At 43.8% G+C, this 14535-nt stretch overlaps 1 long non-coding RNA gene across 1 annotated transcript; it reads left to right on the plus strand.

Annotated features, from left to right (window-relative positions):
* The first annotated feature begins 12783 nt into the window (after positions 1-12783).
* On the plus strand, positions 12784-13422 carry LOC122764220. Its single transcript, XR_006359580.1, has 2 exons — positions 12784-12841; positions 13099-13422. It is a non-coding gene; the product is annotated as an uncharacterized LOC122764220 (long non-coding RNA).
* Positions 13423-14535: the final 1113 nt, after the last annotated feature.

Genomic DNA, 14535 nt, shown 5'->3' on the forward strand with positions numbered 1-14535 from the left:
GACTCCTGATGTGTGGTGGCAGGATCCAGACATTCAAAGAGGACGATAGAGCTGTTCCCCTGTTACCTTTCCAGGCCTGGATCTCCACTCTCCTAGCCCGAGAAGCACACAGTGAGGGGCATGAAGGAGTGGCAGGAACTTTGCTGCGGATGCGAAACAAAGCATGGGTCATCAGAGGAAGAATTATTGCCCAAAAAGTCGTTGACAAGTGTATCGTTTGCAAGAAAGCTAAAGCAAGAACCTGTCAGCAAATAATGGGAGACTTACCTGAAGAGAGGACGAATCCGGCTGCACCATTTCAATTCACGTCTGTCGACCTGTTCGGACCATACCTAGTAAAAGATGATGTCAAGAGGAGAGTGAGCATGAAAGTATGGGGCGTACTCTTCTGCTGTATGTCGAGTCGAGCTATCCATGTCGAACTGGCAAACACGCTATCAACAGAGAGCTTTCTTCTTGCTTACCAGAGGTTCACTTCTGTCCGAGGGCATCCTCAAAAGATCTGGTCCGATCCAGGCACGAACTTTATTGGAGCAAAACCTGTCCTGGAAGAGATGTATACTTACCTGAGACAACAAAACAACGACTCACTTGAAGGATATGCTGGCAAGAATGATACCGACTGGACGTGGAGAATCCTTCCAGCCGATTCACCTCACCGAAATGGCGCTGCTGAAGCTGCTGTAAAGATCACTAAACGAGCTCTCCAAAGTCTTGGTAAAGGAGAAGGCCTTACCTTCAGTGAATTCCTGACAGTGCTCAAGCTAGCTGCCAACCTTGCCAACGAAAGGCCCATCGATGCCAGAGTCCAGAGCCGTGAAGACCGTGTACGATACATCACTCCGAACACCCTGTTGCTTGGTCGAGCCACACAGAGTGGAGATTTCAAGGCATTTGACTACACCACTTACCCGTTCAAAAGGCTACAAGAAATGCAAATGCAAGTGAGCCACTTTTGGAAGTCCTGGAGCCAACTTGCAGGTCCCAACCTGTTCATCCGCAACAAGTGGCATACTGAAAAAAGGAACGTTGCCATTGGAGACATCGTCTGGCTCTGCGACCAGAATGCACTGAGAGGGCAATTCAAGCTAGCAAGAGTCATCAGTGTGAATGCAGATCCCAAAGGCATCGTCCGGGATGTCCACGTGAAGGTCTCTCCGAGTGGGTGTGTCCAGGTAAAGACTCCGAAACCTGTGTCCGGATCGAAGGAAAAGGATTGCCAGGGTACCATACTGCATCGGGACGTGCGGCGTCTCATCGTCCTCATCCCAACAGAGGATCAAGTCAACTAGCACCAGCTCGCCTGAGAAGTGCGATCTTTCCATGTCATGCCATGACGCAAAGATCGAGTGGGAGGTGTTTCGCCGATCTGCCGGGTATTGCCTACGAGCGGGTGCATGTGACGACGGGCTCGCAACTGCATGCGCGCAACAGCGAGCGCACGGCTCCGCAGCGCACGGCTCCGCAACGCATCAACAGGTGATCACAATCACAATCATTAGGAACGCACGGCAGAAACCCCGGAAACAAAAATAAGAAGTGAGCATTCAGTCAGTAGCTTGCAACGCAACAAACGGCAGCAGAAACAACGAAAGCTGAATAACCACAGGAGTAAAACACGCATGGAAACAGAAAGGATCAAGGAGGCTACCGGTAAGCTCGCAGCTCTTTTTTCGGACAGAGATGGACTGACGTTGATGCGCTGTGCGCTTATTGTTTGGACAAAAAAGAAATAATTATGTTTATATTAAAATCGCCTGGATTGTTTTAATTTCGGTTAATGGTAATTAAAGATGTCTTGATAAATATGTAAAATAATCTTGGTTAAAATATAAAATGTCAAGTTGATTAAGGGCAATGGTTCTAAAAAGTGGAACTACTTTATTTAATTTATTTACACAGTATTTGCCTAATTTAAATGTTTGAATTAAATGTGGGAATATTCATTTGAATTGTTTATTTAAATACTGTACTTAAATAGAACTTTATTTATTTAATGAATTTGTTTTATTTTGTATGTTTAAAGGTTTTTCACCTACAACGACTACCACTTTGTTACTGGTCAATAAACTCAAGAGAGAGAGTGAAATCCTGAGTCTGGTCCATTTTCTTCCCTTTTCAAGTGTGGGAAACCATGATGTTGAAATACACTTGCCAGTCATTGCATTTAGGCAGGTAGACATGATCAGGACGCCCAAATCAAGTTCAAACAGACTATCAGCATTAGGAAGAAAGGTGATTCAAGGAGCTTTTAATGTGGCATGGTTACTGGTAGTATTTGACAAACTGCTTGCACAACCACGGTGTGAAAAACAGAAAATATCCAGTCATGCCATGTTGAGGTCAAAGATCAGAAGAAAGGCCACGATAAGAAAGCAAAAGGAACTCAAATCACTGCAACCAAAGTGTGCAGAACACCATCTGAAGGCACAACACATTGAACCTGCAGAAGACCACAGCACGTGTCACTGCCACCACCATCATACCCTGTGTACTTAATAGTGTAGCCAATGAAAGTAGAAAACACACAACCAGAGCCAAAACAATGCAATACTCACTTATTGACGGAACCATGTGTAGACTCTGCAGACCTGAGAAGACGCAGGTATACATCCCACAATGTTCCTCACTGTCTGCTCTTTGAAGTAGAGGAGGTCCATTTCCCAGAAGAAGCAGGTCCTGGTCCACTTCAGCTTGGCCCTCCCACTGGTTGAAGGTGCGCCTGGTCCTGCTGTCATATCTTAACCCTTAAGAGTTCCTATAAATAGAGGAAGATTTGATTCAAAGCTGCTAAATCGTTCAAACTGATTAGAAATGAATAGAGCCCACGTTGCTTCCTGTCAAATCTGGCCGGTGTAGTGCCGAAAAGAGACTGCCCCCGATGGGAACGCGCATCAGTTAAGAGGTAGTGAGTGTATATGTCTACTGGTAGATATAATACTGTATAGAGGGTACACCCTATAAGTCTTTGTTTGAAGGAGCGATATTGACCAAATTCACTGTACATGCACCAGTTTTCCTCGACTGCTCATGCTGAAAAGACAGAGAATGTAAGCCCTAACAATCCAGAGTTGTACGGTGCAGTCACTTCTCGGCAGGCCCTGCCGAGAAGTGACTGCACCCTGTAACTCTTTATTGCAAGGAGCGATATTGACCAAATTCACTGTACATGCACCTGGTTTCCTCTACTTTCCTCTCCTGTACTGATTCTTCCAATTAGCCACTCACAGTGTGACTCCTGGCTGCTGAGTTAGTTAGCACCAGTTAGTTACTAGAAACCCAAGCCTTTTCAGATGATTCATATTAATAAATACACCATTAAATAATTACTGAAGTCAGTCATTAACTATTTAAATACATAAATACACCATTAAGAAATGACTAAAGTGTCATTCATTATTTAAATTAATAAATAGACTGTTCAATAATTACTTACATCACATTGGTTTTCTTAGGTTACAAAACACTGACATGGGTTTTTTTCGCCATAACTCAGTAACAATAATAATAATAATGATAATATTCAGTGGAGTTCCACTTCAGGTTTTATGTGATACTCATTCCAAACTAAATATTAGTTTAAATGTCATATGATTAAAAAAATGTGTTAAAGTTTGATTGTACACTTACATTTAAGTGTTAAGTGTGTTTGTTTCTGTTTGGTTGTGATGAGTTTCTGTTGTACTCACACCAGCAAACCGAATCCAGTTCAGTCCGTCCATGAATACCAGTCCGGGTTTGCAGCAGGTTTGCGTTGATGCTGCAAACAGAGAGTGAGACACAAACAGGTGACTGTGATCGTTTCATTAAAGACAAGAGATGAGAAGAAGACTGATGTCAGTGAGGAAACAAAGTAACGTCAAACTTACATCTGTGATCTGTCAGCATCTCCTCTCCCTCTGGTGCAGCTGTCAACACAGGAGTTTAAATATTGGCACAACGGTCAGCCAATCCGGTGTGAAAGCTTGAAATGTTTTGGGGCGGGGCTTATTATTGAAAACATGTGCGCTGTGACTGACTTTTTTTAACCATAACTTTATTTAAAACATTCCACAAACGTTGCATTGTTCTGGGGGTCCTCTGGGTCAAATAACACACTAATATATATATATACTGGTGGTCATTGTTGCTATTCTGTGTTAGTTCACTCAAAAAAATAACTTGTTCCCGGAACATAATAAAATTATGGAAATAATTTCCACCTAAATAAAATGCTTTAATTTAGCAAGAAACAATTTTGTTGAGTGACCTGAATGTAAATATGATGGGTCAACATGATGCATTTGCATTAGTGTTACTTAATTACCAGTGGTCAGTCCAACTAGATTTGTAAGGGTAAATGTAACATACTAATGTAATTTTGTAATGCCATTTAAACATGTATGATATGATTATGAGTTACTTAATTTAATATGGTAGTTACAACTACTTTTTAAAACAGTGCAGTACATGAATTAATTGTGCTGAGCCAACAACACAAAGTTAGGTGGAAGTGGTTTAGCCCAAGAGACATGAAAATGAACACAATAGTACTTATTCAGAAAATAAACAATTAACATACATATTCAGCAATATAAACAAATGTCAACCTATATACCCCCAGCTGGTGTCAAGTTTGGAAAATAATAACACGAAGAAAAGAGCTCAAGTGGCTTTTGAGAAATCTGCAACATACATTCCTATACACTTAGACAAAACCATTGAACAACTCACATTAAGTGTTTATGTAACCCGGGTGAAAAACCCCATTGTCATTATTATTCCCTTTTTTTTGTGAAGCGTTAAATGATGCCGTGTGTCATTACGTCGTGCCGTTACGTCATTTCGTCGCGTCGTTACGTCATCACATTGCGCCGTAACATAACTCCGTTGGGGCTCGCTGCCGGCAGCAGTGAGAGGAGCACGCCGGGGAAATGTTTGCAGGAGGTACGTTGTAGTACGCCGCGGAATATCGTAATTTAAACACTCTGGAACTAAATGCATTACAGTAACCTAATGTTGAAACATAGGAGCCGACTACCGGAGCCGCTGATCATACGATTCGGAGACCTAGTCTAAATGAATCATGGAATTGGTGAGTTGCGCTAACGCTACATATTACTTGATGCGGTAAATGCCTGTTTCTTTGAATATGTCCTACCACAGAAAATATTAAGCATGCTAAGGTTGTTGGTGATACTGAAATGATTGATAAATATTGTAATATAACAAATATTGTTATTTATTTATAGTGATTTAATTATATTGTACAATATTGTGATTGATATACTGATATGTATTGGGATTATTGTGTGATTATGAGATATTTAATAGGTCCTGTTTTCCATACAGGCCAGGTGATGGCGAGAAGTATAAGAGTATAGTCAAGTTTGAAGATCCTTGGAAACCTCCACTGCTTTGGTCGGGCTGGTAGGAGGCTCCTTGGCACAGGCGCTCCTCTCTCTCTCTGCCCTTACACTCATTTAACATTCCACACCTACATTACACACATTCACCCATTAATACAGACTGTTCCCTAAAACTTATTTATTGTCAATTTGTATATATATATGATCGGAACTGTACATATTGTATTGTTGTATATGAATGGCCATTTGTATTTTGTTAAATAATTCTGGTAATGGTTCACAATTATATGGTGTCACCAAACTTAAACTGCGTTCTGTGTCTTCCTCTCCACTCCTAGAGTCAGACCTGTTCTTCTGAATTCAGCCCAAACCTTAGACTTTCGAAACGCATCTAAATAATAGCTATCTGTTAAACTAATTGTACCTTATTAGGGTAGTGTACATGTTACATATTGTGGCGAGCTAGCCAGGAGTGGAGAAAGACTTGAACATTTGTGGTTTTTTTTGGTTTTCATATATTCATATATTTGTGTAGTGGTAATAATAATAATGGACATATTCGAGAAGCGTGGCATTAAGATTCCGAATGCAGTTTTGATAAAGGAAGCAACAAAAACTGAAACAGATGATGAAGTAGTCGACTTTTTACAGCAGTACGGTTCTATTTTAAAATTTGAACGTATCGATGATGAACCCGATTCTGTTTTTCACCAGTCGATTGTGGTTGAATATAATTCCACCGCTGCAGTAGTTGCGTTACGTCCACTTCTACCGTATATATATGAGTGTGATGGCGATGATGTTACTTATAAGATCTTGGACCTATCTACTGTCTGCGCGCATGAGGTTGGGAGGTCACAAACTAAGAACTACCTCTCTGAATTACAAAAAGTTGCGAAATGGACAGGCCAAGATTTTGCGGTTGTCCTTAACGGGGTAATGTCTCTGTTTGGTCAGTCAGTCACCCAGCTTGATCCTACTGCTACTGATGTGGAGACTTCGTTGGATGATGGAAAGCCACCGTCTGCTGTCATAGTCAATCTGTCGACCCCCAGCACTGCTCTCTGCTGCCACCTTTGGTCATTCACTTGGACCTGCTTCTTCAGACCAGAGCACAGAACCACGCACAAGGGCCCAGCCGGACCCTACAGCCCAACACGCCTCAAGATCCTCGTTACCAGCTATGTCACATGCTAACCTTAATCCACCTGAAGTTCAACGCTATGTGGTTGAGCATATCGTCAAGAACAGCGACAGTGCTATGCACCCTGCACAGCGTCTGAGAACATTCTCTGGAAGATCACCCAGAACTCAAACCGAGTCAGATTACGACACATGGCGTTCCGGAGTTGAACTGCTATTACAAGATCCTGCAGTGTCCGACCTACAGCGTTCACGAAGGATCTTTGACAGCTTGTTACCACCTGCTGCTGATGTGATTAAGCACTTGAAACCCGACACTCCACCAACAGTGTATCTACAGACACTTGATTCAGCGTACGGTACGGTGCAGGATGGCGATGAGCTATACGCCAAATTCATGGACACATTCCAGGATGCTGGAGAGAAACCGTCCCACTATTTGCAACGTCTGCAAGTGGCGTTGAACCAGGCTGTGAAACGAGGCGGAGTTTTAAATAAAGACTTTGATCGACACCTACTGACTCAGTTCTGCCGTGGCTGTTGGGACAATTCTCTCATCATAGAACTCCAATTAAAGCAACGGAAACATAATCCCCCATCGTTTGCTGAATTTCTGCTACTTCTACGAACTGAGGAAGATCGAGATGCTGCAAAAACTATTCGCATGAAGCAACATCTAGGCTCTTCACGACCCAGAGCTGCCACTAACATGCAGTATGCCTACACCGACAGTGCAGGAAAAGGAGAGATTGCTGCACTTACCAACATCACGCAGCAACTCGCTCAACAACTGGCCGATATACAGAAGCAGCTTGCAAATCTCACTGTTGTCCGGTCAAGCTCCAGTCAATCCACTGCTTTCAAACCCACACCTGGTCACAAGTGGGGTGAGGGGCAGGGGGCGGGCAAGCCATCAAAGAACCCGTCTTCTGTTCCCAAGCCAGGCTACTGCTATCGGTGTGGTGAAGATGGCCATATAAAGACTCATTGTGACAATCCCCCAAACTCTGCACTTGTCGCCGCAAAGAGGAAGCAGTTCAGCGAAAAGCAGCAAAGATGGCAGAAATCGAATACTCCGACAATGTCCTAACCAGAGAAACCATGTTGAATGTTATGAATTAACCCAGATTACTCCCGCTGTTCCAGCTAGGTTACCCAAAGGCCTGGTTGGATCCTGCTGCACAGCCAACATCAAAATCTCTGGTGAAGAATTTCACTGTTTGTTGGATACAGGATCGCAAGTCACTACGATCCCGGTGTCGTTCTACAACCAGCATTTCGCCAACCAATCTGTTAAACCCTTGCGTGATTTACTGCAAGTTGAAGGAGCCGCGGGGCAAGTAATTCCTTATCTTGGATATGTGGAGATGGTGGTTACATTCCCCAGTGAGTTTCTGGGAGTTGATTTGGATGTCTCCACGCTAGCACTTGTTGTTCCTGACGTTGGAGCCCATCAGTCCCCAGTGTTAATTGGCATGAACACCTTGGAGCCGCTGTACAACCAGTACATTGGAAGTGAATACACTAACTTCCAGCCGACTGGCCATGGCTACAAAGCAGTGCTGAAACTACTGCAGATCCGCCACCAGCAACACCAGGTGGGCAGCAATGGAGTGGTAAGGTTAGCCAGCAAAGCTCCCATCCTCGTCCCTGCTGGTCACACCACCCTCATAGATGGTTCCATCCACACCAGCATGCTGTTTCCTGGTCAATGGGCCCTTGTGGAGCATCCAGCTTCACCACTGCCAGGTGGGCTGTGTGTCAAAAGCTCTTTGATCATGCTCCCAAGTCAACCCCAAGAGAAGATCACAGTCATCCTCAGCAATGAGTCGGATCAGGACGTGACCATCCCACCTCTCTCTACCATCGCTGAACTGGCAGTTTCGCCCCAGATCTTATCGCACACTGTGTCAACAAGCCGGTCATCATCAGAAACTTCCCCTACTCTGAAGTTGGATTTTGGAGAATCACCTATTCCACCAGAGTGGAAGAGGAGAATCACTGAGAAGCTCAACAACATTCCTGATGTTTTTGCACTTAGTGATATGGACTTTGGATGCACAGACAAGGTGAAACATCGCATAAAGCTACACGATGAAACTCCATTCAAGCACAGGGCTAGGCCCATCCACCCTCAAGACATTGAAGCAGTCCGACAGCATCTAAGGGACCTTCTAGAGGCTGGTGTCATTCGTGAATCGGAGTCGTCATTTTCATCGCCAATTGTTGTTGTCCGTAAAAAGAATGGTGACATACGGTTGTGCATTGATTACAGAAGACTGAACCTTCAGACCGTTAAAGATGCCTATCCCCTGCCAAACCTGGAGGAGTCGCTGTCTGCTTTGTCCGGGTCCAAATGGTTCAGTGTTCTCGATTTTAAATCTGGATATTATCAGATCGAAATGAATGAAGAAGACAAAACTAAAACGGCTTTTGTGACACCCATTGGATTTTGGGAATTCAACCGAATGCCTCAAGGAGTAACAAATGCTCCATCAACATTCCAGCGGTTAATGGAGAAGAGCATGGGAGATCTACATCTAAAAGATGTTCTGGTTTATCTTGATGATCTTATTGTCTTCTCAGATACACTGGAGGAACACGAGCGGAGGTTGCTGCAAGTATTACATCGCTTGGAAGAATACGGTCTCAAGCTTTCTCCCGAGAAATGTAAATTTTTCCAGACGTCCGTTAAATACTTGGGACACATTGTTTCAGAGAAGGGGGTCGAGACTGATCCAGATAAGATCTTTGCTCTAAAATCGTGGCCAATTCCAAGAACCCTGAAGGAGCTCAAATCATTCCTGGGATTCGCTGGATATTACCGGAGGTTCATAAAAGGGTACTCCGCCATTGCAAAACCCCTCAATGATTTGACGCGTGGCTATACACCTACCTCCAAAGTTCAGAAAAGGTCCAGTCCAGTAAAAACCCATGACTCGAAACAGCCCTTTGGAGAGCGATGGTCCCCCACCTGCCAGTTTGCATTTGAAATGCTCATTGAAAAGTTGACCAGTTCCCCAGTTCTTGGCTTTGCTGACCCAAAGCTGCAATATATTTTGCATACTGACGCCAGTACCACTGGGCTTGGAGCAGCTCTATACCAAGAGCAAGAGGGTCGGCTGAGAGTAATCGCCTATGCCAGTCGTGGCCTGTCAGCGAGCGAGTCGAGGTATCCTGCACACAAGTTAGAATTTCTTGCATTGAAATGGAGTGTGTGCGAAAAGTTCCATGACTATCTGTATGGAGCCAGCTTTGTGGTAGTGACTGATAACAACCCGCTCACTTACCTGTTAACAACTGCAAAGTTAGACGCCGCCAGTCACAGATGGCTTGCTGCCCTGTCCACCTACACTTTCAAGCTGCAATATCGGGCTGGGAAGCAAAACCTTGACGCTGACGCTCTATCTCGCCGCCCTCACAGCCACCCTACTGACCTCACAGAACAGAAAGATTGGGACCTGATCAACAAGTTTACGACAGAGCGAGTCATTAAATCTGGTGAATTGGAAGAACTCAACACAGACATTATCTCTGCCATCTGTCACCGCTGTCTTGTCACCAATCAGTCCAGCAGTTCGGCAGGGAGTCCCATTGCCTTGGTCAAGTCTCTGAGCCTGTCAGCTAAAGCCCTTCCTGACTGTTATGCCAGCGAGAACCTCCATGGCTTACCAGTTGTTCCCTCCCTGTCACACCTCAGCCTTAAGGAAAAGCAACGTGCTGATCCATTACATTACATGTCATTTAGCAGACGCTTTTATCCAAAGCGACTTACAAAAGTGCATTTAAACATTTGGGTACATATAAGAGCTAGAAGTAAGTAAGAGCTTCAAGTAGAACAAACAATTAAGTGCTAGTCATAAGTGCGATGTACAAGTTTTTTGTTTTTTTTTTTGTTTTTTTTTTCGTCTTAGTCGAGGTAGAGTCGGAAGAAATGTGTTTTTAGTCGGCGTCGGAAGATGTGGAGGCTTTCAGCTGTCCGGATGTCGATGGGGAGGGCGTTCCACCATTTGGGAGCGAGGATCCAGTCATAAGAGAGGTTATCTACCAGATGGAGACTGGGGAAAAGGTTCCCCCAACAGCAAGGCAAGAACTTCCAGACCTTGTGCGGTTGTTGAGGGAGCTAAACCGCCTCGAACTGCAAGAGGACATCTTGTACAGAAGGAGGCGAGATGGAGAAGAAGTCTTGTTTCAGCTGGTGTTACCGGAGGAGCTGAGGTCAATCGTGCTTACAAGCTTGCATGATGACATGGGCCACATGGGCCTCGAGCGGACCCTAGACCTTGTACAGTCCCGGTTTTTCTGGCCCTGCATGGCAGCTGACATTGAAACTAAGATTAAGACCTGCAACCGTTGTGTGAGACGCAAGGCGCTCCCAGAGAGATCAGCACCACTTGTTAACATTAAAACCACTCGTCCCTTGGAGTTACTCTGCATGGATTATTTGTCACTTGAACCAGATCAAAGCAATACAAAAGACATTCTCGTCTTCACGGATCACTTTACAAAGTTTGCAATAGCCATTCCCACAGCAAACCAAAAGGCGAAGACAGTGGCAAAATGTTTATGGGAGAACTTCATAGTGTGTTATGGGATACCAGAACGCCTCCACACAGACCAAGGGCCTGACTTTGAGTCCAAGTTGATTAAGGAGCTTTGCCAATTCTCTGGGATCGTAAAAACACGAACAACCCCTTACCATCCTCGGGGAAACCCAGTTGAGAGATTCAACCGGACCCTGCTCAACATGCTTGGAACGCTCGAGCGCAAGCAAAAAGCTAGATGGAAGGACTATGTGAAACCGTTAGTGCACGCTTACAACTGCACACGGAATGATGTCACCGGCTTTACACCATATGAATTAATGTTCGGCCGTTCACCACGTCTTCCAGTGGATCTGGCTTTTGGCCTGCCTGTGTGGGAGCATCAGACTACTTCTCACTCTCAGTATGTTGAGGACCTGCGGTCCAGACTTGAGGAAAGCTTCCAGCTGGCTTTGAAGAATGCTGTAAAATCTGGCGAAAGAAATAAAGCCCGCTTTGATCAATGAGACATCGAGTCTGAAAGAAGGTGATCGAGTTTTGGTGCGAAATGTACGACTTCGTGGCAAGCACAAACTGGAGGATAAATGGGAGCAGGATGTCTATGTTGTTGTAAAACGTGTTGGAGACCTGCCCGTGTACACAGTGCAGCCTGAAGATAGGGCGGATGTACCGACTCGTACACTACACCGAGATTTACTTCTTCCATGTTCCTTCCTACCTGTATGTGGTCATTCAGATCCTGCACCAGTTACACCTCCACGTCGTCCTCAAACCCGGAGCCAGAATCCAGCTAGTGTTGATCACACTGAAGATTTGTTTGAGGAGGAAGATGGATGGAATGTGCCTGAAGTTCAGATCAAGCCAGCCACATTCCAGTTCCAAAGTTCACATGTGGAACCCTCTTCTGAATACAGTACTCAGTCTCTATCCAGGACTGTTGGTCTACCTGTGTTCTCGGAGGATGCTGTATGTTCTGATCTGGAAATTGTGCACTTACCTGTTGATGGGGAGTCTTCTGCTGAGTCCATAGCTTCTCTACCTGTGGGAGAAGAGGAGCCTGCGCTTGGTGAAGCAGTATCTGTGACTGATGGGATACTACCTACCTGTGTTCTTGAAATTCTACCTGTTGAAGGATCAGTACTTCCTGACCAAGCAGAGACATCACCCAGCCAAAGTGAGCAATTGCTCAGTCCATCTCCGATATCAGTTACAGCTCCAAACTTACCTGATCCAGTCGATGAATCGATTCCTGTCGCCAGACGTTCTACTCGGCAGCGTCAACCTCCTAATCGCCTTGAGTATGTGGCATTAGGTAATCCGCTTATGACGGTCGTGCAGACACTTTTTCATGGGTTGGTTAATGCTTATAGCGACGCATTTAGTACCGCAGCAGTAAAATCTTGTGTTTACGATGTTTAGCATGCATCAGGAGTTGCATGGTCTAAAGGGGGGAGGGTGTAACCCGGGTGAAAACCCCCATTGTCATTATTATTCCCTTTTTTTTGTGAAGCGTTAAATGATGCCGTGTGTCATTACGTCGTGCCGTTACGTCATTTCGTCGCGTCGTTACGTCATCACATTGCGCCGTAACATAACTCCGTTGGGGCTCGCTGCCGGCAGCAGTGAGAGGAGCACGCCGGGAAAAATGTTTGCAGGAGGTACGTTGTAGTACGCCGCGGAATATCGTAATTTAAACACTCTGGAACTAAATGCATTACAGTAACCTAATGTTGAAACATAGGAGCCGCCTACCGGAGCCGCTGATCATACGATTCGGAGACCTAGTCTAAATGAATCATGGAATTGGTGAGTTGCGCTAACGCTACATATTACTTGATGCGGTAAATGCCTGTTTCTTTGAATATGTCCTACCACAGAAAATATTAAGCATGCTAAGGTTGTTGGTGATACTGAAATGATTGATAAATATTGTAATATAACAAATATTGTTATTTATTTATAGTGATTTAATTATATTGTACAATATTGTGATTGATATACTGATATGTATTGGGATTATTGTGTGATTATGAGATACTTAATAGGTCCTGTTTTCCATACAGGCCAGGTGATGGCGAGAAGTATAAGAGTATAGTCAAGTTTGAAGATCCTTGGAAACCTCCACTGCTTTGGTCGGGCTGGTAGGAGGCTCCTTGGCACAGGCGCTCCTCTCTCTCTCTGCCCTTACACTCAATTAACATTCCACACCTACATTACACACATTCACCCATTAATACAGACTGTTCCCTAAAACTTATTTATTGTCAATTTGTATATATATATGATCGGAACTGTACATATTGTATTGTTGTATATGAATGGCCATTTGTATTTTGTTAAATAATTCTGGTAATGGTTCACAATTATATGGTGTCACCAAACTTAAACTGCGTTCTGTGTCTTCCTCTCCACTCCTAGAGTCAGACCTGTTCTTCTGAATTCAGCCCAAACCTTAGACTTTCGAAGCTATAACGCATCTAAATAATAGCTATCTGTTAAACTAATTGTACCTTATTAGGGTAGTGTACATGTTACATTTATATTTAGTGCTTTCTGACTAAAAAAAAACAATCAAATCAAAGCTGGTTACAAAGCTATATGCAGAAAGTGGTCCTGGCAACTGAGTGCAAAGAAAAATGTTTGAGAACAAACTGAAAATACTGCATTGTGCATACTTATATCTCAAGTGTCAAAGTAGTTTCCTTTTGAAAAGAACACTTTTTTTTAACCCTACCTTTGTTTCAAACCATTTTAATGTGTAACCCCAAAATAGAAACAGTCAGAAGTATTAAAACAAAAACACAGCTTCCGATTTTAGTAAATTCTCTAATGGCTTCAAATACCTTCCCATAAGAGTAACCCTATCTGTAGTTTACTCTATTGAGGATGACTAACGTGCAAGTAGAGTTTTCAGTGTTTGATTTTTTTTGAGAGTCCGTTTCCATCAAGAAGATCATCATGGAGATGATCTTCTGGAAAGCTTCAAATGTGTATCTCAGTTCTGGCGGGTAGCTGAGGTCAAGAGCATAAACAAGCGCGAACAACATCACCACAGCAAGTGGTATGTTTCCCAACTCATGCAGAACTTCCACACCCTCCAGAACAATACCTACATCTTCCGGTCCAACATCTGGCTCCTCGCCTTCCTTGCGAATGACAAAGATTCCAAATGTAGTCTCCGTGATTGCAGCTTCAATGCTTTGACCATCCGTGTTCTTCACAGAAATAAGGGGGAAATATAGGATATATATGTAAAGATATGTTGTCCCATTTTACACACACACAGAGTAAAACAGCTATCATTTATCAAATTTATATTAATTAATATGTAGGACTGGTGAATAAAAACTAAATTACATACCATGTATTCTTTCACAAGGTTCTTGGGCTCTTCATTCAGGTACACACACAGGGCTTTGATGATGCACTCTCTTCTGACATCAATGGCATCAGTCTGAGTATTTAGGACATACTCACTTCTACAACTGACTCGGAGAACC

This window comes from Solea senegalensis, unplaced genomic scaffold (genome assembly GCF_019176455.1).
Source record: "Solea senegalensis isolate Sse05_10M unplaced genomic scaffold, IFAPA_SoseM_1 scf7180000017323, whole genome shotgun sequence".
Taxonomy (NCBI): Eukaryota; Metazoa; Chordata; class Actinopteri; order Pleuronectiformes; family Soleidae; genus Solea; species Solea senegalensis.